The 23,955-nt window shown below is 38.4% G+C and overlaps 1 pseudogene; it reads right to left on the minus strand.

The window, feature by feature from the left end:
* The window catches only part of LOC134363653 (large ribosomal subunit protein eL15-like), a 120,596-nt pseudogene that overhangs the window by 93,247 nt on the left and 3,394 nt on the right, over positions 1 to 23,955 (minus strand).

Below are 23,955 nucleotides of genomic sequence, written 5' to 3' on the forward strand. Positions count from 1 at the left end.
CTGGGTAGGCATCCACATATTTAGGAGCTGTTCGTGTCTACACATTAGTCAGAAACAACCTCATGAGATCCGGGGTCAGTCAGTCCCATGTGTGGTTGTACCTTTGGAAGGTTGCACTCAAGGTGACATTTGAAAGCTGCCAGCCAACCTTAAGGAACCAGGAAAAAATGGAAAGCCTAAGCTCACAGGCTCGCCAGCCCCAGAGGAACTTTTATTCTCAGCTGAAAATTCTGCTTTGCACTGTAGCCCCAGAATGTGTGATGGTGGCAGCTGTCACCAGGATAGCATCTTGCACAGAGGTGTGTTTCCTGGCTGGGGAGATATGCCCTTCGGGAGGCTGGTGGGCAATGGGGGGCATTGTCTCCAACCCCCCTCCAGGTCCCAGCGTCTTTCACACAGGGATCTGCTACTGACGACCAATTTAGTTTATTGAGCAGCTTTTTATCCCATGCAAGCCATCTTGTACATTAAATGGTACTTTTTGCTCCTTTTCCGACTTTGTGCCCTGGTCCCTCAAGTCTCAGTCAGGAGCCTTTTCTTATACTTTCCAATTTCATGGCAAGTGCCCTGCCCTGCCAGCATCCCATCATTTATCGCACTTAGTTTAACTTTCTATTTAATTCTTTGCCTCTTTCCTGGGCTGATTTTCTTACCCTGCCCCTTATTTCTGTGTTAGTTGTGTCTAGAACAATGCCTGGCACATAGTAGGCACTCACTAAAGTTTTTTTGTAGAACGTCATTGAGTAGTATGTAAGAAAAGGGAAGTTTATTTACTTATTTACCTCGTAAATTTCTCTCAATGTGATTATTAACCGAACTTTTCTTCTTTCTTCCTTTCTGTCCCCATAGTCAGAACCCCCTTGCTGCAGACTTTGGAAATACAATCCTTATGGAACATTAGCTTGGCTACCTTCATAACAGATAGAGACTGTACTCCTATTCCATATTTCAAATGGTGGTTTTTCTTGATTATGTGTGAAATGCGCTTATCTGTGGAGGAATCAATCAGTTCTGACTGCTTATGCAGTTTGCATCTGCAGGAGGAAACTCTTTCATAAATAAGACACAGCGAAGTCCAGAATCTGTGAAATCATTTTAGTCCAATGAGTCTTTTATGTCCTTTGTTCATGGAGATTGTGTGAAACAAGGCACACATGATTCAATAGCAACTGTATCCACTGAGAAAAGGAATTTTTCAATTGCGTCTTTAAAAACCATTCTTGCAAAGAGATCACGTAGGACAGGGTGCAGTCACTTAGCAGATAAGGTAAAGCTCCGTTCTCTTGAAATAGTGGACTGTATCCATCCAACTTTAATTTGGTTTCAAATAGCAGTTACATGCAGTTTTCTTCCAATCTCAATGTTCTCAGTGAAAAAGAAACACTGACCATACGGTTTGTTCCAGTGCATTCATGCCTGATCTGCTGTTATGGACAGAAAACCCTGTAGGTTCTTTACCCTGATGTATGGACATATGGGAAGACAGTACTGACTAGTTAATCTTGGCAGTTAATTATCAGAAAATGCACATTAAATAAGGGAGACAAAACAACAGATAACCAATAAGACACACAGATCTTCAGTATTCAATATATAGCACAACTCATTTTATATAATATAGCAACAATTGTTCGTTTGCCAACATATCATACCAGGGATTGAAATTTGGGTTGAGCCTTGAAGGATGGGTATATTTGAATGTGGAAAACTGGTGGGAAATGGGCATCCTGGGGGACTAAAGAGAGGACCAAAGGCATCACGCAGGCACAGGGCAGGGCTGGGGGCAGATAGGGCTTCAGTCCACATCTAAAGCACATGGAGAAGTGTGGCTGGAGAAAATGCAGAAGTGGGTTAGGGTCAAACCGTGGAAGGCTCCAGGATCTGGGCTTTACCCAGGAAACAGCAATGCCTATACCCTTTCTTTTGCAGGATAATACCCAGAGAATATCTATTTCGTATGTTTTATTCTTTCCAAACAAAAATGGAGTGTAAATTTCCTTTGCTTATTTCCCCCTATTGACTAGATCACACTCTGGAAAGAGGCTATTGATTTTACCACACTCTACTGGGGAAGGGGGGGGGTTCAATCATGGTTGTGTAGGAGCAAGGTGAGTGTAAAGCTTTGCTCGTGGCGACCTGATGTCTGCAGATGAGTGTGGTGCTGACGCCTGGCCACCCTCTCCACACTGTGACCTGTCAGCGGTGCTTATACTTAATAACGCTTTTACATAATCAATAATTTATTCATTTAGCAGCTTATTTGTGCTAAATCTGACTAACTGTATCCTATTAGTGATTACTGCCATCTTGAATTAACAGATGTCATGACAATAAATGATGATAATGGGATCAGACTGAAAAATCTAAAAATGTGAGGATAAATTCAAGAGTTATCACAGAGAATCACAGATTTCTTTTTAGTGCAAAGGAAAGAAGCAGAGATTTTTTAGGAGACCCACGGATCTAGCCCTTTCTATTTGGATATCCTGTGGACTTTTGCTAATTTGGGTTACAATTTCAGTTATCTTTCCACCAAAGAGGTGTCTTATTAATTAATTAGCAAAGCTAATTAAAGAACTTCAAGGAGTTTGGAGTATCATTTTTGTTACTAAGATCATCAAACTTATGGATTCTTAAAAAGCTATTAGTTAGTTTTCCAAGCAAAGAAAGAGGCATGAATGCTGACTATAGTGTGTTACAGCTGGATACCAGCACTGCTAAGACAGAAACCACTGCCTCCATTCTGTTTGCCTAATGGCCTCACAGAGTCCCAATAAAGCACTGAATGTTGGTGTTCTCGAAAAAGGTGAGGGTGGGTAGGATGAGTGACAGCAGCAAAATGCTCACTTACGAGATGTTTAACACTAGCCCAACATGTCTTAAAATAATTGAATCCCAAAATTTGAGTGCCAAAAGTGCAAATTTTCAGTTAAGAAGTTGCTTTGTGAGGCTGGAACCCATGACTCTTTATTTACATTTAAAGAACTAAACGTTTAGTATAGTAATTAATTAATGCCAAGATCCATACTAAGCTGTGCTTTCAAACAAGTTTCACTGTTTTTTAAAAGATGATCTGTTGATTCAGAAGAACAGAGATTGATGTCAAATTACTTTTTTTCCCTGAGCTTTCATAGTATATTATAGAGAAGATTTAGGTAAACACATATTTGAATAGTGTTAGATACATATTTGAAAATCTTTCTGCTTGCCTCGACATATTTCATTAAAAATATTTTGTATTTTTTCTAATGACTAAAGTTATAATTTTTGTAAATAAAAATGTAATTAGTAAACATGAAGTTACATCTTGAGTTTCCTATAAATCAAGAGAAGAGAAGAAGCAACGTTCGCAAAGCCGAGAGCTATTGTGCACAATAACACCATCTAGTGACCAGCATGAGTACCTGCATGTGCACAGTCCGTAAGAATGCTGTGAAGGCGCGGAGACGCTAGCAGCAGCAGCAGGGTCTGGCTACCACGCGTTGACTCTTCTATCAGCCTCGGTATCACTATCAAATGCAAATAAAAAGGAGTTTGTCAGGAATTAGTTTCAAGCCTACTCTCCTCTCCTTTCAGTAAATCCATAGGGCTTTACATTTTTGCACTTTCCCCCTTTTCACTATTGGCTATGTTTTGAAATGACCTAATAATCATATTAAATTGTAAATGATTGATAATTGACTTAACATCTTCCCTTCCCAGGGTGTATATGAATTTTGAAAGACATGACTCTACTAATCAGTAGAGAGATTTCATGGGTTAGTATTTTTTTGATAAAGAAAAACTTCTTAATCTTTCAAAATAATTGGCCAACTATTCATAGTTTCCTCTGATTGGATTGGTCATTAGAAAACCACTTGGAAACATCATCCAGGCATTAAAATTGCTGGCAAGTGTTTTACAGTGTTTTTTTTTTTTTTTTTTCAGGCCTGGATTTTCATCCCCTATCTGCTGTACAACCTGCCCATTCAGCATGTTCCTGCATGCTTCAGTGGCTCAGAGAAATGTTATTTTATCATCAGGGGATATCCTACTACTTGTTATGAAAATAGTGTCTGCAAACTAAACGTCCAACAATAGTGAACTGGTTAAATAAAATACAGCATCTCTCTATTCCTGACCGACTTATAGATAGCAAAACCAATTGTGTAAGGTCTATCAAAGATAGAAAAATGCTTTCAATATATTTTGATGAGGTTTTTTTAAAAATAAAAAACCTCAGAATTGTGTTTTTAGCATGATCTCAAGTTTGAAACAACAACAAAAAAGAATTTTTATGTCTCTAGAAAATATACTTGAAGGATATACTCATTATTAATATAAGTAGTTGTCATCTATGGATAGTAGGATTAGGGGTTAAATTTAAATTTTCTATTTGTCCTCTCATATTTTCCAAAATTTCAGCTGCTATTTTTTTCCAGATTGTATTAATCTCCCCAATTCTTTATCCATCTCTGTATTAATGTACTTCACCGTGTGATTTTGTAGTTCTCCCAATAAAAAGGTAGAATATTTTCCCTACACCTCACATTTGGGTTCACCCTTGTGACTTCCTTGGTCATTAGAATGTTAGTGGGAATGCCATGAGCAAAGGCCTGCAAAGTGCTTTCACTGGGCTTACCCTTTGGGGCCTCTACCATCTCCATTAGAAGGTTGGCTGAAACTAGCCCGCTGGTCCCAGGAGGAGATGAAGCAGCATGCAGAGCCGAGCCCAGCCAACCCCCTCCTAGCTGCACATCTTTGTCTGCTGCTGAGATTCTCGAAGTTGGTTGTTATGCAGTATTATTGTAGCAATAGCTACCCAATTCACTGTTATTACAAAGAAAAAGCTATATGTGTGATTCAAAGAAGTAGCGTCTCGTGTGATAGTGGAGTAGGACAGAGAGACCCAAGGATGGAACAGATATCTCTCCTTGCTGCAAAACAAGTAAAGTGTGGCTCAATCCTAGGCCTTCCTCCCCTTTCTCTTTTATAGATATCTTCTTAGACAATGACTTCAAGCACACTCTGAAATCTGTAGTACGGATGTGCAGAGATTGCCGAGACTAGGAGTCAACTCATTTATGTGCTTTTCCATGCTTTTCCTGGGATTAATTGTAAGAGAAGAAATTTATCAATGATGTATTCCTTATCAGAATCAACATATTATTTTTCAATTTTCCATGTTCCAGTTTCTACCCTTACCCTTCTTTCTCTCCGCCCCTCCTTTCTTCCCTCCTTCTATGATTTTCTTTATTACAACAGTGAAACAACACAAAGGAGCAGCAATTGTAGAGGGTTCTTATCAAGGACCATTCCTCTGGAGCAACTCAGTTTAGTACAGGACTATCTCACTTGTAACACCTCACACTGGCCTGTTAAAAACCTTTAAGGAGACCCCCGCCTACCCCAGGTGGGGCGTGCCATCCCAGGACACCCACACTGCCTCTCATTTGCCCGGCCAGCTGCTTGCCTTGCCTGCCAGCATGGACTTGCTCTTATTCCACCACTAGTGATGATGCTAGTTTATAAAATACCACTATGCCCTAAGTGCTTCACCTGCTTTTTGTCATTTAAGTCTCACAACAGCACACAGGTTCATTTGTCTATTTGACAGAGGAGGAGCCTCTGGCTTTGACCACCCCTCCCCCATCCAAGGCCAGGGTTCTAATATTTCCTTCCTGACCTTGTGCCCCTTAGTGGCATCTAGAGGTCTTCACAGTTGCACCCTGTCCAGAAACCCAGGGCCACCACTGTCTTTACCAGTCCCACCTTCCCGAAAAGGGTCAGACAGGAAGTGATTTTCCAGAACCAGTTGCAATGCTTTACAGCAATGATGTTCAGATATTCTGTTGACAGAAGCATGACAGACTATTTCTTCTAAGACAAGATTGATTCCCTAGAGTGTGTGCAAGAGGATCCTCCCCCCTTTATTTTAATTATTTTTGGTGGCTGTCTGGTATGGGGATCCAAACCCTTGACCTTGGTGTTATAACACCACACTCTAGCCAACTGAGCTAACCACTGGCCCAAGGTCGCCCATTTTGGTGCTTTTTACTCCTGCCTCCAGGCACCTCGGACCCCCTTTGACAAGCCCCTCTTTTGCAGCTTCCTCAGTCCTTCCCTCTCTTTGCTCCAGTGGCTCCCTTCCCTGGTTGGTCCCCACTTCAGCTAACTCTCGGAGAGGCCTTGGAACTGCTAGACTGGACCATATGAGTTAGCCATGTTTGTAGGTCAAAAAGTCAAATATTGGGACACTTCTATACTTTATCTTAAGAAAGCCAGCGTGCACTTACCAAGCCCAAGGAGAGTATAATGGGGGGCTGTGTTGTGTGAAGTCAGTTAACCATATATTTTATCAAAACTGTGTCAGAAGATCTGATATATTAATAAACCTAATAAAAATCTTTTTATTCCCTCAAGTTTCCTTTTATGATATGAATAAGTATCTTATGACTCATCTTTGCTTGGCACAGTGGGTTTTTTCTTGCTAAAGTCAAGCTCAACGATGTCTGTTTAGCAGAGTTAACTATGAACTGTCATATAACACATTAAATTTGACAGCATGTCCAGTTAAAGCATCAATACGAGAAATAGCCATAAGCTTTTTTACGTAAATGCTAAACGCAAAGAAATCAAGTCAGGAAGCATTGATGGACTTTTCATTTGAGAAGATTTGTGAGGGTACTTCAAAAAATGGAAAAATAGAATTAAAAGATAATATGAATCTTTCCATAACTTTTTGAAAGACCCTTTTATAATTATTGTTCATAAAAAGCTGCTTTTATTTACTCCAGGCGTTCTCAATTCTGAGAAATTAATGCTCTAACTGAGAAAGAATAGAGTTCAGCTTTTCGGGGAGGAAAGGTTCTCTGGAGTGGGGAGTTCTCTTAAAACGTTACTTAGCTTCAGATTCCAAGTGAGCGCCCATGCTGCCTGCTCCGCTCCAATTCCAACTTGAGCATTTCGAAAGGCTTTTTCCTTGTTGTTAAAGTCACATATCCTAAAAGCCTGCAGCTGTTCGCCTAAGATTGCCAGCAAGATAACAGCTAGAAAACTCAAACCATAAGCTGCAAATTTGTGCACATTTTCTCAGTTCCACCCTCTCCCAAATATTCTGCATCCTTCCCTGCTTCCTAAGAACATTTTCTGTGTGGGGTTTTATGACTGTTCACAGGAAAAAGAGAAGATTTGCAAAACCAGTTGAGCTCACCATGTGTCTTGGTTTCTTCGGGCCTACAACTTACCCAGGAGTGACTTTTATAAATGCTGTGTTTGTTTCAAAGGACAGTAAACGTGCTCAGGACCATCTTTGAAGTGAGTGGGGACAGACCACCCTTCAGCTTTTGCCAGTGAACAAAAGCACAGCCTTTCTAGTTCTAACAGTTTGCACTAATACAGTGTGAAAAACTAAATATAGAATACTTTTGTTAAAATCAGATTAGACTAATTCTATATGAAGTGCTTTAATGAAAAATGTTTAATGGTTGAAATACTATAACTCTGGAGTTAAAGTGCAGGTGCAAGAATGATATTCTACACTCCCTGGAGAGGAAACTAGTACATACTGTGAAATATCAATTAAAGTTTATAGTTGCCGGGGTTGGCTAAACATCTTTTTCATGGGAAATTTTCATTCTCTTATGAAATAATCATTTGGGTTAAAATATGTGCTAAATTATGTGGGTATCCCGAGTTATTAAGAAATGGATTTATTTTATAAGCAAGCTGTAAGCATTCTTTGCTGTTTTTATGAGGTCATCAACATGACTTTTAAATGGGGCTCCAGGCCAACTCCCATTCTCACATCAGTTCATTAATTCACACAGCTGTCTCTGAAAACTACAAGAATAATATATACTGCGGACAGAGGGCCAGCAAGGGGGTGGGTGAGATTTCAGGGCTGTATTTCAATCGGGAGATCCTGCTGACATCATAAACTATGAGAAGACAGCTTAAGCTGTTTGGGGAGCAGCAGCAGCCCCCCTGATGGAAATATGGCTGGTTTAATTGATTCTTTTTAGTTTCAGAATATACAGAGTGGGGACACCCAGTCGTTTTTATTCTGAACAAAGTCAGAACATTAAAGGCAGGCACTGCAGGAATGCATTAGCAGGGAAACCCAAGCAGCGACTTAAGGTGTGGGGATGGATTTGATTGTGTTAATGATATATGAGCAGCCACACTGACATATGTAGGGCATGGGCAGAGTTTACCGCCCAGGGATTTTGTTTCATAGGCAATTGTGAACTCACCACCTCTATGAAGAGTTTTTCCCAATGACATGTGACAAGGATGATATGACTGTAGCGTAAGGGAGGGATTGGGAGAACCAAATCCTCTCTCTACTTCCCGATTTGTAGCAAACATTGACTGGGGAGAAGTAGATATACCCTGTGATGGGACGTCTCACAGCTTTTCTCACTTGGTCAGAAAGGGGAATTGCTAATATTTGCACTAAAATTTCAGTCTCGTAGGAGCCCACATTCTGGAGGTTTTGATACCAAACAGAATTTGAAGGCAACTTATGCACAACTGATGCTTATGAGAATGTCCCAGTTTCTGATGTTTCATTTGGCACTAATATGATATTTTTTAAAAAAGATATCTGTTTCTTATGCTTTAAATTCCAAATTTGTTTTGGTTGCCATGAGAAAGTGAGATAAACCTCTCTGAGAGTAATTTCAGTTTTACAAATAAATCCAGCCAAGTTTTTATGTCTTTGGATGGGGGAAAGTTTTATGAAATGTGACATATTAAGTGTGCTTTTCAATAACTCTCCATTAAAACACTGACACCTGTGTACATGTGGATACTGGAGATTTGGTTGCCCTTATCTCATTTGTATATACAAATGTCTTTTTGTACATTTGAATTGAAGCTTTGCGTGAAAAACAGATGTGTCCTTAAAGAGTATAAGACTGATAATGTATGAGAAAGAGTGAAAAAATTCAAATTTACTAAAGAGATCAGGACTGAATCTCCTTTAGGCTATCCCTATATATATGCTTTCTCAGTCCTCCTATTTTGCATCGACACATAGACTATGTTAGCTAAGCATTATCTGAAAGGCTTTTGAGCTGGAAAAGTTGACTGTGCACCTTACCACCCCTGGGTCTGTCACCGTTTCCATGGCCTCTTCCACAACACAGTGGGTGATGGCAAGATGTTGGGTCAATCAGGAGCACTTCCTCATCAAGAAAGGAGAGATGACTCCTCATGGACAGCATTTGAAACCTTAAGAAGGCAGGCTCACTCTGATAGTCAGCTACTGAGAAATGCAAGTTTAGTTAAATAGATTGTAATTTGTTTCGAAAGATGTTTTGTGTAACATCCATATAAATAAAGGCAGTATGAGTATAGTCTATTAACAGGCTTCCATTTGTCAAAAGAGAATGTTTCTCAATTTTGCATGCTAGAGGTGGCAGATGCATGGGGAAAATGACAGCTCTTGTGGGTGAAGAGACCACTTTATTTTATTTTATTATTTTTTTTTAATCCATTCTGATATCTCTGCATTTTATTTATTTATTTTTTTTCTTTTTATTTATTTATTTATTTATTTATTTTTTAAATTTTATTTTGTCGATATACATTGTAGCTGATGATTGCTCCCCATCACCAAAACCTCCCTCCCTTCTCCCTCCCCCCCTCCCCCCCAACAATGTCCTTTCTGTTTGCTTGTTGTATCAACTTCAAATAATTGTGGTTGTTATATCTTCTTCCCCCCCCCCCGGTTTGTGTGTGTGTGTGTGAATTTATATATTAATTTTTAGCTCCCTCCAATAAGTGAGAACATGTGGTATTTCTCTTTCTGTGCCTGACTTGTTTCACTTAATATAATTCTCTCAAGGTCCATCCATGTTGTTGCAAATGGCAGTATTTCATTCGTTTTTATAGCTGAGTAGTATTCCATTGTGTAGATGTACCACATTTTCCGTATCCACTCATCTGATGATGGGCATTTGGGCTGGTTCCAACTCTTGGCTATTGTAAAGAGTGCTGCGATGAACATTGGGGAACAGGTATACCTTCGACTTGATGATTTCCATTCCTCTGGGTATATTCCCAGCAGTGGGATGGCTGGGTCGTATGGTAGATCTATTTGCAATTGTTTAAGGAACCTCCATACCATTTTCCATAGAGGCTGCACCATTTTGCAGTCCCACCAACAATGTATGAGAGTTCCTTTTTCTCCGCAGCCTCGCCAGCATTTATCGTTCATTGTCTTTTGGATTTTAGCCATCCTAACTGGGGTTAGATGGTATCTCAATGTGGTTTTGATTTGCATTTCCCGGATGCTGAGTGATGTTGAGCATTTTTTCATATGTCTGTTGGCCATTTGGATATCTTCCTTAGAGAAATGCCTACTTAGCTCTTTTGCCCATTTTTTAATTGGGTTGCTTGTTTTCTTCTTGTAAAGTTGTTTGAGTTCCTTATATATTCTGGATATTAATCCTTTGTCAGATGTATATTTTGCAAATATTTTCTCCCACTCTGTTGGTTGTCTTTTAACTCTTTTAATTGTTTCTTTTGCTGTGCAGAAGCTTTTTAGTTTGATATAATCCCATTTGTTTATTTTTCCTTTGGTTGCCCGTGCTTTTGGGGTCGTATTCATGAAGTCTGTGCCCAGTCCTATTTCCTGAAGTGTTTCTCCTATGTTTTCTTTAAGAAGTTTTATTGTCTCAGGGTGTATATTTAAATCCTTAATCCATTTTGAGTTGATTTTAGCATACGGTGAGAGGTATGGATCTAGTTTCATTCTCCTGCATATGGATATCCAGTTATCCCAGCACCACTTGCTGAAGAGGCAGTCCCTTCCCCAGTGAATAGGCTTGGTGCCTTTGTCAAAGATCAGATGGCAGTAAGTGTGTGGGTTGATTTCTGGATTCTCTATTCTATTCCATTGGTCAGTGTGTCTGTTTTTATGCCAGTACCATACTGTTTTGGTTATTATAGCTTTGTAGTATAGCTTAAAGTCAGGTAGTGTTATGCCTCCAGCTTTATTTTTTTTGCTGAGCATTGCTTTGGCTATTCGTGGTCTTTTATTGTTCCATATAAATGTCTGAATAGTTTTTTCCATTAAGAGACCACTTTAAACAAAAGTGGACAGTCTTGAGAAGGAGTAACTCATAAATTAGATCAGGGAGCAGAAACTAAGAAAGAGTTTAGTACTAGTGAGAACTTTAAATGTTTGTTCAACAACCAATATTCAGAGAGTTGGTTGAAATCAGAATCTGGTCAGGTTAGTTTTCTGAGGAATAAAACCTCTGGAGTTAATAGCTGGTAGGTGTTGTGGGACTGAATGTTGTTTCCCCAAATTCATAAGTTGAAGCCCTAAACCCCAATGTGATGATATTAGGAGATGGGGCCTTTGGGAGGTAAGTAGGTTTAGATGAGGTTGTGAGGATGGAGCCTCCATGATGGGAATTAGTGTCCTTAAAAGAAGAGGAAGAGAAGAGAGACCAGAACACTCTCTCTATATATACCTCTCTCCCCACTTCACACACACCTCTCTCTCTGTTTCGTGTGAGAACACAGCAATGAAGTGGCTGTCTGCAAACCAGGAAAGGACCCCCACCAGGAACAGAGTTGACCAGCATCTTGATCTTATACTTCCCAACCTCCAGAAAGGTGAGAAATAAGGCTGTTTAAGCCACCCAGTCAATGGTATTTTGTTATAGAGATAACACAGCAGTTGTATTATGAATTTTACACATTTTTTTCCAGTGGATGAGTCTTTTTAAATAGTTACTGAATTTTCTTTTTTGTTATAAAGATTTGTTTCTTTTATTTATAGATTATAGGTAGCCACACTTATTAATTATGTAATTGTAGCTGAATCTTCCAAGTTATGTATTTCCAAATTGCTACTCAGGTCCTTGTTTGTATTACCTAGTTCACACCTTACCAGCAACTGGTGGCAGCAAAACTGGAGTGTCAAGGTGACAACAAGGATGGAAGAACTTTATAAAATGGGGAATATTTTAGGACTTGTGGAGTTTTTATACATCTTCCAATAAACAAATCTAGTATTTTTCTTGGTGAATATAAGGTGAAGGCATTAAAGATATGTCCTTTTCTTGTGAGAATGCATGATATTGACTCAATAATGATTGAAGCCCTAGTGTCACCCCTTAGATATTCATTCTTGTTCTCAAACAGAAAACTGCTTTAGGAGACTCCAAGTGTTACATAAATTCATATCGTGAGTCATTACTATTTCATCTGTTTCAAGTATAGAAAATCATTCCAAGTCTGATTTCAAATATTTTTTATGTGAGTAAGAGTCTAAAAACTCTTTGGAGACTAATAACATTCTCTAATGGCTGGCCATTCCTTCTGAGATTAAAGTTCATTTTTTTAAACATTTTTTTTCAATTTTGTTTATATTTATTTTTGTAGGGCACAGTGTTTTGTTCAATACATGCATATCCTGCACAATGTTGCAATTAGGGTAGATTGCCTAGTTTTGTACCTGTTAGTCCACCGCTGCTTCTCCTTCCTCACCCCCAATCCCCTCCCAACCTCTGGTAACCATTATTCTAGATTCCACATATGAGTGAGACCATGTGGTATTTGTCTTTCTGTGCCTGGCTTACTTCACTTAACATGATGGTTTCCATTTCCATCTGGGTTGCTGAAAATGACAGGATATTATTTCTTTTTATACTGGAATAGTATTCCTTTGCGTATATATACCACAGTTCTTTACCCATTCATCCATTGATGGGCATTTAGGTTGATTCCATCTCTTGGCTATTATGAATAGCATTGTGATAAACATGAGAGTGTGGGTGTCTTTTTGATATATTGATTTCACTTCCTTTGGATATATTCCCAGTAGTGGGATAGCTGGGTAGTAAGGTAGATCTATTTTTAGTTCTCTGAGGAACCTCCAAATTGTTTTCCACAATGGCTGTACCAATTTACATTCACACCAGCAATGTAGTAGGGTTTCCTTTTCTCTTCATCTTGCCAGCATTTGTTGTTTTCTGTCTTGTTGGTAATAGCCATTCTAACTGGGGTGAGATAATCTCTCATTGTGGTTTTAATTTGTATTTCCCCGATGATTAATGATTTTGAGCATTTTTTTAATGTGCTTGTTGGCCATTTGTATATCTTCTTTGAGAAATGTCTATTCAGGTCCTTTGCCCATTTTTAAATGGGGTTATTTGTGTGTTTGCTGTTGAGTTGTTTGAGTTCCTTATCTATTCTGGATATCAGCCCCTTGCCTGATGTGTAGTTTGCAAACACTTTCTCCCATTCTGTAGGTCATCTCTTTACTTTGTTGACAGTGTCCCTTGCTATGCAGAATCTTTTTACTTTGATGTAGTCCCATTTGTGTATGTTTGCTTTAGTGGCCTGTGCTTTTGTTGTCTCATTCAAAAAAGCACTGCCCACTCCCATTTCATGAAGCATTTCCCCTGTGTTTTCTTCTAGTAGTTTCGTAGTTTTAGGTCTTCAGCTTAGGTCTGTAATCCATTTTGAGTTGATTTTTGTGTATGGTAAGAGATAAGGGTCTAGTTTCAATCTCCTGCGTGTGGGTATCTAGTTTTCCCAGCACCACCAGCAACATTTATTGCAGAGGCTGTCCTTTCCCTATTGTGTATTTTTGGCACCTTTGCTGAAAATCAGTTGGCTGTAAGTGTGTAGGTTTGTTTCTCGGCTCTCTATTCTGTTCCATTGCTCTATTTGTCTATTTTTATGCCAATACCATGCTGTTTGGGTTACTATAGCTTTCTAGTATATTTTGAAGTCAAGAAGTGTGATGCCTCAAACTTTTTTTTTATTTATTTAAGATTGCTCAGCAATATGGGGTCTTTTGTGGCTCTATATAAATTTTAAGAACTTTTTTCTATTTTTATGAAGAGTGACATTGGTATTTTGATAGGGATTGTGTTGAATCTGTAGATTGCTTTCAGTAATATGGACATTTTGATGATGTTAATTCTTCCAACCCATGAGCATAGGATATCTTTCCATTTATTTGTGTTCTCCAATTTTTTTCACCAGTGTTTTACAATTTTCATTGTAGAGCTCTTTAACCTCCTTAGTTAAATTTACTCCTAGGTGTTTCTTTCTTTCTTTCTTTGTTTCTTTCTTTGTTTCTTTCTTTGTTTCTTTCTTTGTTTCTTTCTTTGTTTCTTTCTTTCTCTTTCTTTTTTTTTTTTTTTGGTAGCTATTATGAATTGAATTGCTTTCTTGATTTCTTCTTTAGTTATTTTATTATTGGCATATAGGAAGGCTATTGGTTATTGTGTGCCAATTTCGTATCCTGCCACTATACTGAATTCATTTACTAGGTTTAGTAATTTTTTGTGGAGTCTTTAGGGTTTTCAAGGTATAGAATCATGTAATTGATCTCTTTATCATTATGTAATGACCTTGCCTATCTTTTTTTTTTACCTTCCTTGTCTTGAAGTCGATTTTATCTGATATAAGTATAGATACTCCTGCTCTTTTTAGGTTTCCATTTGCATGACATATCTTTCCATCCCTTCACTTTCAGTCAGTGTGTGTCTTTATAGGTGAAGTGAGTTTCTTGTAGGAAGCATGTTGTTGGTTCTTGTTTTATAATCCATTGAGCCACTCTGTGTCTTTTAATTGGGCATTTAATCCATTTACATTCAGAGTTATTATTGGTATATAGTTACTTGTTACTGCCATTTTGTTACTCTTTTGGTTGTTTTCTTAATTTTTTCTTTTTTTCTGATTTTGCTTTCTTCCCTTGTGGTGGTCTTCTCCACCAGTGTATTTTGATTTCTCACTATTTATTTTTAATATATCTCTTATAAGTTTTTGTGTTATGGTTGCTATGAGGCTTATAGTTATAACAGATTATTGTAGACTAATAACAACTTAACTTTGTTATATAAGAAAAAAAGGAAGAACCAAAGCCAACTCAACACTTTGGTGTCATTCCTCTCCCACCACATGGTATTTGACATTTTGTTGTTTCAAGTTACATCTTTTAATATTGCCTATATCTTATACAGTTGTTGTATCTGTCGTTGTCTTGTTAGATTTTTCCTTTAGTCTTTTTTTTTAAGATGACCATAAGGGGATCTTAACCCTTGCTTTGGTGTTGTCAGCACGGTGCTCTCCCAAGTGAGCTAAACAGCCATCCCTATATAGGGATCCAAACACATGGCCTTGGTGTTATCAGCACCACACTGTCCCAAGTGAGCCACAGGCCAACCCTTCCTTTAGTCTTCATACTAAGGATGTAAGTGGTTTATCCACCCCCTTTATGACATTGGGGTATTCTGAGGTTGTCTGTGAACTTTCTTCACTAATGAGTCTTACTGACATATCCCTCTGATTCTTTCTTAGAAAGATAGCAGAACACTGTAGGTAATCCCATTACTTTTTTAAAGGATTTTTTTTTAATACCAATTTTATTTATACTCGGGTATGTAAAAATCATTCTAAAACCACTGTTGGTGGGCACTGCTGATCTTGTGTCTGGAATTTTGGTTGTGTGATGGACAATGTGGCTGGGCCATTATTGAACTATCAAGACCAACTGGGCTTCAGCCTTCCCTGCTGGCATTCCCCATTCCCTCTGCTATCCAGTGTTTACAGCTGTTCCCCCCAAAACTCCCCTTCACCGTTTCTTCATTTCTAAGGAGAAGTGATAAGCAGTGGTTAAAAGTATTGACTCTGGTTTCAGACAGACCTGGATTCTGCTACTTAAATATTGTATGACATTGGGAATGACTGTTTCTTCATCTATAAAATGAGCCTACTACGTCATGAAGCAGTTATGCAGATTACAATGAGATAAGGTACATGAAATACCTGGGAGTACCTGCACATGGTAGGGACTCAGGAAACATCAGTTCTCTTCTGCTTTCCACACCTGGACCCACTTCTTCTCTTCCCTTCTCCTTGATTTCAACTCAAAGCTGACCTCAGGTAGCTATCCTATTGGAACAAATATGACAAGGACTTACATGCAAATACCAATAACTGGAAAACAGATTTTCAGGGACATTATACAGCTTTACTAAGATGATAGAGTAAATTGCAAAGCCAAACTCAGGATGGGCTGACGTCAAAGTCCATGTGCTAAACCACTACACCACATGGCTGTCCAGGTGTGGCTGCCAAGACTACAGGCAATGGTGTATACTCCCCAAAGTTGTATTGGAATACAGATAATAAAAAGGGCAGCATGGATGCTGAACAGCCAAAAACAAGCAAATGTCCTTTATCAAAGATTTTACACTGTCCACGCTCACCAACAGGATGGAAGCACACTTGTTTCTTGACACACCGGCATACACTGAATATCACTGATTTTTGTTAGTTTTGACTTTCTGGTGGATTAAAAATATCACTTTGCTGGTGATTTGTATTTCTTCCTTAGTATTAGCTTAGATTTGAATTTGACTGACTTCTAATGTTCATCCATTCAAAGGAATTTTCTAAACAAAAGGCTAATTTTCTAAAGAAAATAAGAAAATTGTTTACTGATAAAATGCTACTTAGATGGTTTAACAATGGAATTTTTTATGGCATTATTATTCAGAAGATAGTATGCAGCTGTTTCTTGACTAACGGAATTTAAATAACAGAATTATATTTAATGTGTTTGTTATATGGTTTTTTTGAATAAGAAAAAATTAGTGCTGTGGGTCAAATGTGTCCCCCAAAAGTTTGTGTTTTGGAAACTTGACTCCCATTGTATTAAGAGGGTGGGAAATCCTGTTATGGTAATGGAAAGATGGAGCCTTTAAAAGGTGATTAGATTGTGAAGACTGTGCCCTTGTGAATGGATTGATCCATCCCTGGAGCAATGAGTGTGGTTCTGATGGCTTTATAAGGAGAGCAAGTGAGCAGGTGAGCTCTCTCATGCTCAGCCCATTCTCACCGTGTGATACATGCATTGTTGTACAGAGCCACCACCAAGAACAAGACCCTCACCAGCTGTGTTTCCTGGACTTTGGATTTCCCAGCCTCCAAAATTTTAAGAAATAAATTTCATCTCTTTATAAATTACCCCATTTCAGGTACTCTGTTATAAACAATAAAAACAGAGTAATAAAATAGAAATGTTGAAAATCTCTAGAATCTGACAGTAGATTCCAACAGAACTACACCAAATCTTAGGTTTCTGGGCAGTGTTTGACACAGTTCTTGTGACAGCCATTTTTCTCTCTCGGGTAATTATGTTTTATTTTAATTGTGGCACTTTCTTAATGCATACACTCTTGGCAGCAGGACCTGAGCATCTCGATAAAAGTAGTATACTTCTGGAATTTGTTCTTCAACAATTGTTATTACAGAGCTTGGAGATAACAAATAATGTCCACTGGTTTGAGATCTCATAAAAAAAAGTGTATATGTTTTTATTCACTTGTGTAAACATGCACATATCCATACAGCTCTCTATTAGTAGAATATCATGTTGGGACAAATGTAACATTTACAAAAATACTTCACAAAGTAGAACACAAAGTAAATCTCAACAAATATCAAACAATTTTTGTACGTGGAGACAGACTGTATAGAGTAGAGTGCAATTAAATTAGTCACAATTAATCAAAAGATAGCCTTCAAATAATTTTTGACCAGTAACATCACTCCTAAGTAATTCATGAGTCAATGAAAAAGATGATAATGGAAATCTTACTTTTGAATATAGAAGAAATTCTGGATAAAACGCTTGCATATTGAATACACCCATGTGCTAGGAAAATATATCAGGACCAATTATTGATTATCATAGGAATGCAAGGATGAGTAAATATTAGAAAGTCTATTAAAGTAAAATGTTTTTATTTGGTTATTTTTCCAACTAAAAATTCTTTCCTAAATTTTATATTGCCCTTAGATGGGATTATCTGTAGCATAGTTCAGACAAATAAATGCATTTAACTTAAATTAGTTCATCTCAACACTCACTGAGGTTAGTTTTGGTTCATTTATGGTTCTATGTAGTACTGTTACTTTTCTCTTCATTTTTAAAATGAGATGCCTACAATAGAAATGTTAAGATATAGCAAAAAAGAAAAGCCAAGTGAAAGTCGCTTTATATGAAATTTGCCTTGTCTTGTAACGTTCATGACCTGACCATATATCAAGTGCCGGCTGTGGAACTGGCTGTGTTTTTGCAGGTAGATGCCTGCTTACATAGGAATGAATGCAACTTGATCCAGATGGAATTTCACATTGAAAGAAATAATTTATTGCATATTTGATCCATTAGATCTGATAAAGGAAAGCGTTCCAGAAAAAAAATTGTAGTACCTCTTACAAAAACTTTTAAGAAGAATACTCTGTATTATTTTTCCCCTCAGGTCCTTGTCAAATAAAAAAATTTTCCATCAGACTAAAAATGAAATTGCATATGTTAAATTTGGATTGAGGATGAACTTTCTTTGAGTCAAAGATTGAAGCTAATTTTGGAATTTAAATGCAAATTATATAGTCAAATGTGGAAAACAGTGTGAAATTATTATTAAAATTATCTTTGAAAATGAACTCATCTGTGGATTTTGACATAAATTCTTCTTTTCCATAGTGTTGGAGTGGCTTCCTGAGTGGGCACAGTTGTCATTTATTTGGAAGGAAGTTTTCAAGAGCATCGGGAGAAATTTCTTGCCCCCAATCTCTCTCCCATTCAGTAGCCACAGCATCTGGTCTCTGCCATTCTACATCTTTCCCATTACCCTGTACTTTAAGCAATTACTTAGTCCAACAGTGTGACCACTCACCCTGCCACAGTAGCTAGAAATGTATGTAATCCTCAGCCCCTCTCACTCACCAGCTCCCACACCCAGCTGATCCCAAATTCCTCCCAAACTCTGCCCTTCTTTTCCACTGCTATATCCTCAGAAGAGGCTGCTCCTAAGCATTCCCAACCACTGCTATCACATCTCTTCTGCTTCACGCTGAATCCTCACCTTTCCCAGACATTTCTGGCCTTTTCACAACTCTGTGTCTTTCTCTTCCTGCTTGTACGTTTCTTCTGCTTAGGCTAGAAAAAAACCTACTCACCAATCAACATTCATCTCAAATGCCACCACCTCTGTGAAGGCTTTCCTGTCTCTCTTCTGTGCTCCAACAACACATCTCTTACAGCATGTGCGATATTGTAGTGTAACTGTTTTTTAACCACTCACCTCCCTCTCCAACTAGACCAAGCTCTCTGAGAGTAGGGGTGATCTCTCACCTGTCTGGGTCACTGGCAGGGTCACATATGCATCACTGTGCCTGGCACACAGTGTACCTGGCATACAGTAGGTGCTTAACGCATGTTTGGTAAATGGCTGAACCAAACTCCAACATTTGCGAGTAAAATATCAATCTATTATCTCTAAATATTTTTATTGGGTGCATTTCTCTGGGACTGAAGGTACATAGTAGCAAAGGGACACTGGGGGTGTTTGGGGACCCTGATGGAGCAGAAGAGAAGACAGAATGCCTCGCCTACCTCACATTGGACCAGGGTCAGGCGTGGTCAATGTGATCAATACTGGGAAGCTTAAAATAGTCACCAAAAGAGGAAGGAAGAATGGAAGGAGGGAGGGATATATCTGAACACTTAAATTATTAAATGGCTACTCTGTGGATAAGTACATTAAAAAATAATAATTGAAGTGAAATTCACATACCATAAAAGTAGCCATTTTAAAGTGAAAAATTCAGTTGCATTTAATACATTCACAGTCTTGTGCAACCCAGACTGATGGTAAAGTTTTGGAACTAGATAAATACATATTTTTAATGCCTCCCTCCTCTCACTATTTTACACAGTATCCCTTCAGCAGTTAACTATGCTCTACAGTTATTTTCACTCTTAATCTTGAAGCACGTGTAAAGCCTGGGTGTGAGAAGTTTGTTCAAATGCCTGAGATGAAGTTTCTCCTGATTCAGGTGTAATTTGTGATACTGAGAGGGTGTTGGAATGCACATCAGACCATGACACTGGATCCAGATTGAAACCCACATTTCTGTTCTGATGTTTGGAACAAGAAATGCATTTATTGTGGCTTTTCTGTTTGACTTCAGATGAGAGGTGACATACGAGGATAATTCCCTTATTACAGGGAAGAGAAATGAGCACACATCATATGAGTAGTGTAAATTGGGCCAGATTAACTTTCCCCAGCCTCCTAGGGAAATGTGGGGGTGGGGGAGTATGTGAGCTTAAATTGGCAATTAGATACAGCTCTCTTCACAAGGGTGGAAGATATTGGTTAGTCTTGAGATTTGTAAGTATGTAGCATTATGATTCTATCTTCTCCATCATCTCTAATTTTTAAAACACCCACCGTAGTGCCATTTGGAAACCAATACTAGTGAAAATATAAGCATACAGTATTATATACCCTAGCATCAGTTTAAATATCTGAAATGTGATTAGCAAAAACAAATATTTCTTTACAAAATATTGAGACCATGTGACTATGGATTGGTATTAGTTGGTGAATTATAATAAATGCAAGAAATGGTACAAGAGGATCTACATTAAGTCTGAAAATTGCAACTGGTAACCTATACTAACATATTTTATAATTTTACTTTTTAAACTTTATTTTTAGGTTGCATTTCTTTTAGCTTTTTTAGAATTAACTACAGATATGCAATCTGAAGCATGGAAATACCTCTCGAACTACCATGACCATCCTGTCACCAAGGTGAGGTTGTCCTCACATTGCCCACAATGCTTGGTCTAGTATAATTTCAAATGACTAAAGGAAACAGGCTTCCACCACCCCCATAGACAACACTCCATCGCAATGAAACTAATAGGCTGTTAGGAGATTTATCCTAATGCTCAGTCTCTGGTTTCCTTCCAATAACATTGTCTGTTGCTTGCTCATTTTCAGGCATGATTTAATCAATGCTATGAAACCAAATCACATTTTCTGGCTCCTGTAAAAATTCAGTGCTTCTGAGTATTAACTTTGTTTTCTTAGTGACATCAGTTTGTTTTAACATTTCCATCAGGAATTCTATTGTGAGAGGAGACACAAATTATGTTTTACTTAGTTTATTCTTAGTTTCTCATGGGCAGAATTTTGATAAAATAATCTTTGAAAACCAAAAATAGCCTGCGTATTATGGTAGCATAATGCAGTTTCTCTCTCACCACCTCATCTGACACCCTTCTGGGAAGAAACAGTGGATGTTTCAGGCGGGAGACAAACACAAGGGAAAGAAGGGACCTCCTGGGTGAAATTGGGGACAGATGAGAACTCATGTGCTTTGGTGAAATGTAGATGCTGGGTGTACCAATTCTCAATCTTCCAGCTTCTACTTTTCCACCATTTTTGACTCCCTCACCTGCAAGGTCAGCTGCTCTAAGGAGCAATTTATAAAGTTGCAGCTCATATTGTGGTTGCAGTTCCAGAATTGACATGAAATTAAATCAGTCTTGAGTGCTGTAGGATACAAAAGCTACCTTCCTAGTTTACCGAGCCCTTCAAAACTCCTAATAAATCTTGGAAAGGTAGCATTCCACTAGTGACTGCACAGTTTCTCCCCTCACAAAAGGACCTTGAAATGGAAACAGCGGAGTTTTCTTTGAGGCCATATTTCATACCATGGAGAGAAAGACATACATGGGAGCCACATTCTAAAGCTCCCTCTTTCAGATTTGGGGCAAGCACTTCATGAGACAACATTAAATCAGCCCTTAACTTACTCCTCCATGCTCCAAATGGCTGGGGTCACATTTTATGAAAACAAGCATGAAAATTTGTACCCACAAAGGTTCTTCATTGTTTTTCAAGAACAGAAGGAAAGCCTTTAGAAAGTCTCTGCTACAAATGCATAGCCCCTCAATTTCCGGGGCTGCATGAAGCTTATTAGTGGAGGCTTATCACGATGTGATCAAGAGGGAACCTGAAGCGGACACTGTCAGATGGTGACACTGACTTATACCCAGTGGCAACTCATGGTTTCCAATATTCTAAAATTTAATCTTAAATCCATAGTCAGATCCTCCTAAAATCTCAGGACACAGGGTTGGTTATTGATCTTCATTTGGTACCATGTGCTGTGCAAAGTGTTTTACAGTTATTAGCACTTAATTTTGCCCAAACCTCTTTGAGTGAAGTATTATTATGATCCTCTGTGATGGTTAGTTTATGTGTCAACTTGGTTAGGCCATAAGAGCCAGGTGACCCAGTTTTTGGTGAAACACCAGTTTGGATATCGCTGTGAGGGTATGTTTTAGATGTGATCAGCATTTAAATCAGTAGACTTTGAGTAAAGCAGATTACTCGCCATACTGTGGTGAGCCTTGTCCAATCAGTTGAAGGCCTCAAGAGAAAAAGATTGAGGTTCCCCAAGGAAAAGGAAATTCTGTCTCCAGACTGCCTTTGGACTTGAGCCACAACTTCAGTTCTTCCCTGGGTCTCCACCCTGCAGGCCTGCCCTGCAGATCTCAGACTTGCCAGCCTCCACAACTGCATGAGCTAGTTCCTTAAAATAAATCTCTCTCTCTCTCTCTCTCTCTCTCTCTCTCTCTGTGTACATATATATATATATATTTTATCCTATTGGATAATATATATATATATTTATTTATCCTATTGGATAATATATATACATATATACACACACACATATGTAAATTAATCCAACTTGTTCTATCTCTCTGGAGAACCCTGACTAATATATCCCCATTTTACGAAAGATGAAACAAAGGCTCAGAGAGAGAAAATGATTGGCTGAAGGCCATGCAGCTGGTTAGTGGCAGGGAAGAGCACAGTACAGGCTTTCTTTCTGGGCCATCCTCCTCCTGGCCAAGCTGGACACCATGTTCTTCCCAGCCTAAGTCCCACAACCACAGGAGGGGCATGTGAAGAGTTGGGCGTGTTTAATCCTGTCTTCGGTTACATTGGAAAGCTTTTCACTGCAGCCCACATGAGGAAAAATGATTTGCTCAGGATGAATGTGGCCACCAATGTGTTATTTCCCTTAATCTAAACAGAGCCTCAGGCACACTTCATTGATCACGCCTGCACACTGAAAGGCTTTCTTAATGCTGGCGGCCAGCAAATATTATGTTTCTCAGGCAGCTCTATGCTGTCAGCCATATTTCCTGATCTACTCTGATTAGATATATAAACAGCTTCAGTAAAACAGAGCCTGAGTTTTGCTGTTAAAAATACAAGATAAGGCTTCCATAAAGATTCATCAATAGTAGAGGTGCTGTCTAAATTTGGTCTGAGCCCTCACAGCTCACAGTTTCATTGGTGTTGTAAGATGGGTCAGTGGGCAAACAACCATGACTTATAGTCATGTTTGAATAGTGTCTGGTGCATTGGCTATGGGAAACCTGGAAGAAAAGGAGGGGTTAAAATAATTGAGCAGTCCACAAAGTGGCCTTGCATTAATGGCCCAGCACAGGACTGATATTACTCAAGGTTACCTAGTCATTTTGTAACTGCTAAGAAGTGTCACTCTGTCTCAGCTAGAGCAGGGAAGAGTGGGCTGATGCCTGCAAAGTGCAAAAGCTTATGAAGAAAGACCAAGAACTATCATGAAATGCAAATGAACCGGTCAATTAGGGGAAGGAAGGTCTCAAAACCAAAGGTTTCATACCTTCAAATATCATGCATGTTTCAGATACATTGTGTACCATAAACAATGTGCAAGGCAGGAAAAGTTACAGGATTTTATTATAAATACATGTGTTTAATTGGTATGAGTCTCAAAACCCTCTTCTAACATGTGTCCCGAACATAAAGTAAATGATCTAAGGGTTTTTTACTTTTCCAATTTCTTTGAAAGAGAACATATTCCTTTTCTAGATAAGTTTTGGTATCTGTTTTCCAGAAGTAAGAAAAGGATTACAAATATCAGTTTCAAAGAGGAAAAGGTTAGGTGAGAATAAGAAGAGGATTATCTAAAACTTCTTTGTGAGAAAATGTAAGAAGTTAACATACTGAAGTTTTAATATTAGTATTAAAATATTAACATGTTTTGATATTTATCGTTTCTAAAAAACAT

The sequence above is a fragment of the Cynocephalus volans genome, chromosome 15 (assembly GCF_027409185.1).
Source record: "Cynocephalus volans isolate mCynVol1 chromosome 15, mCynVol1.pri, whole genome shotgun sequence".
Taxonomy (NCBI): domain Eukaryota; kingdom Metazoa; phylum Chordata; class Mammalia; order Dermoptera; family Cynocephalidae; genus Cynocephalus; species Cynocephalus volans.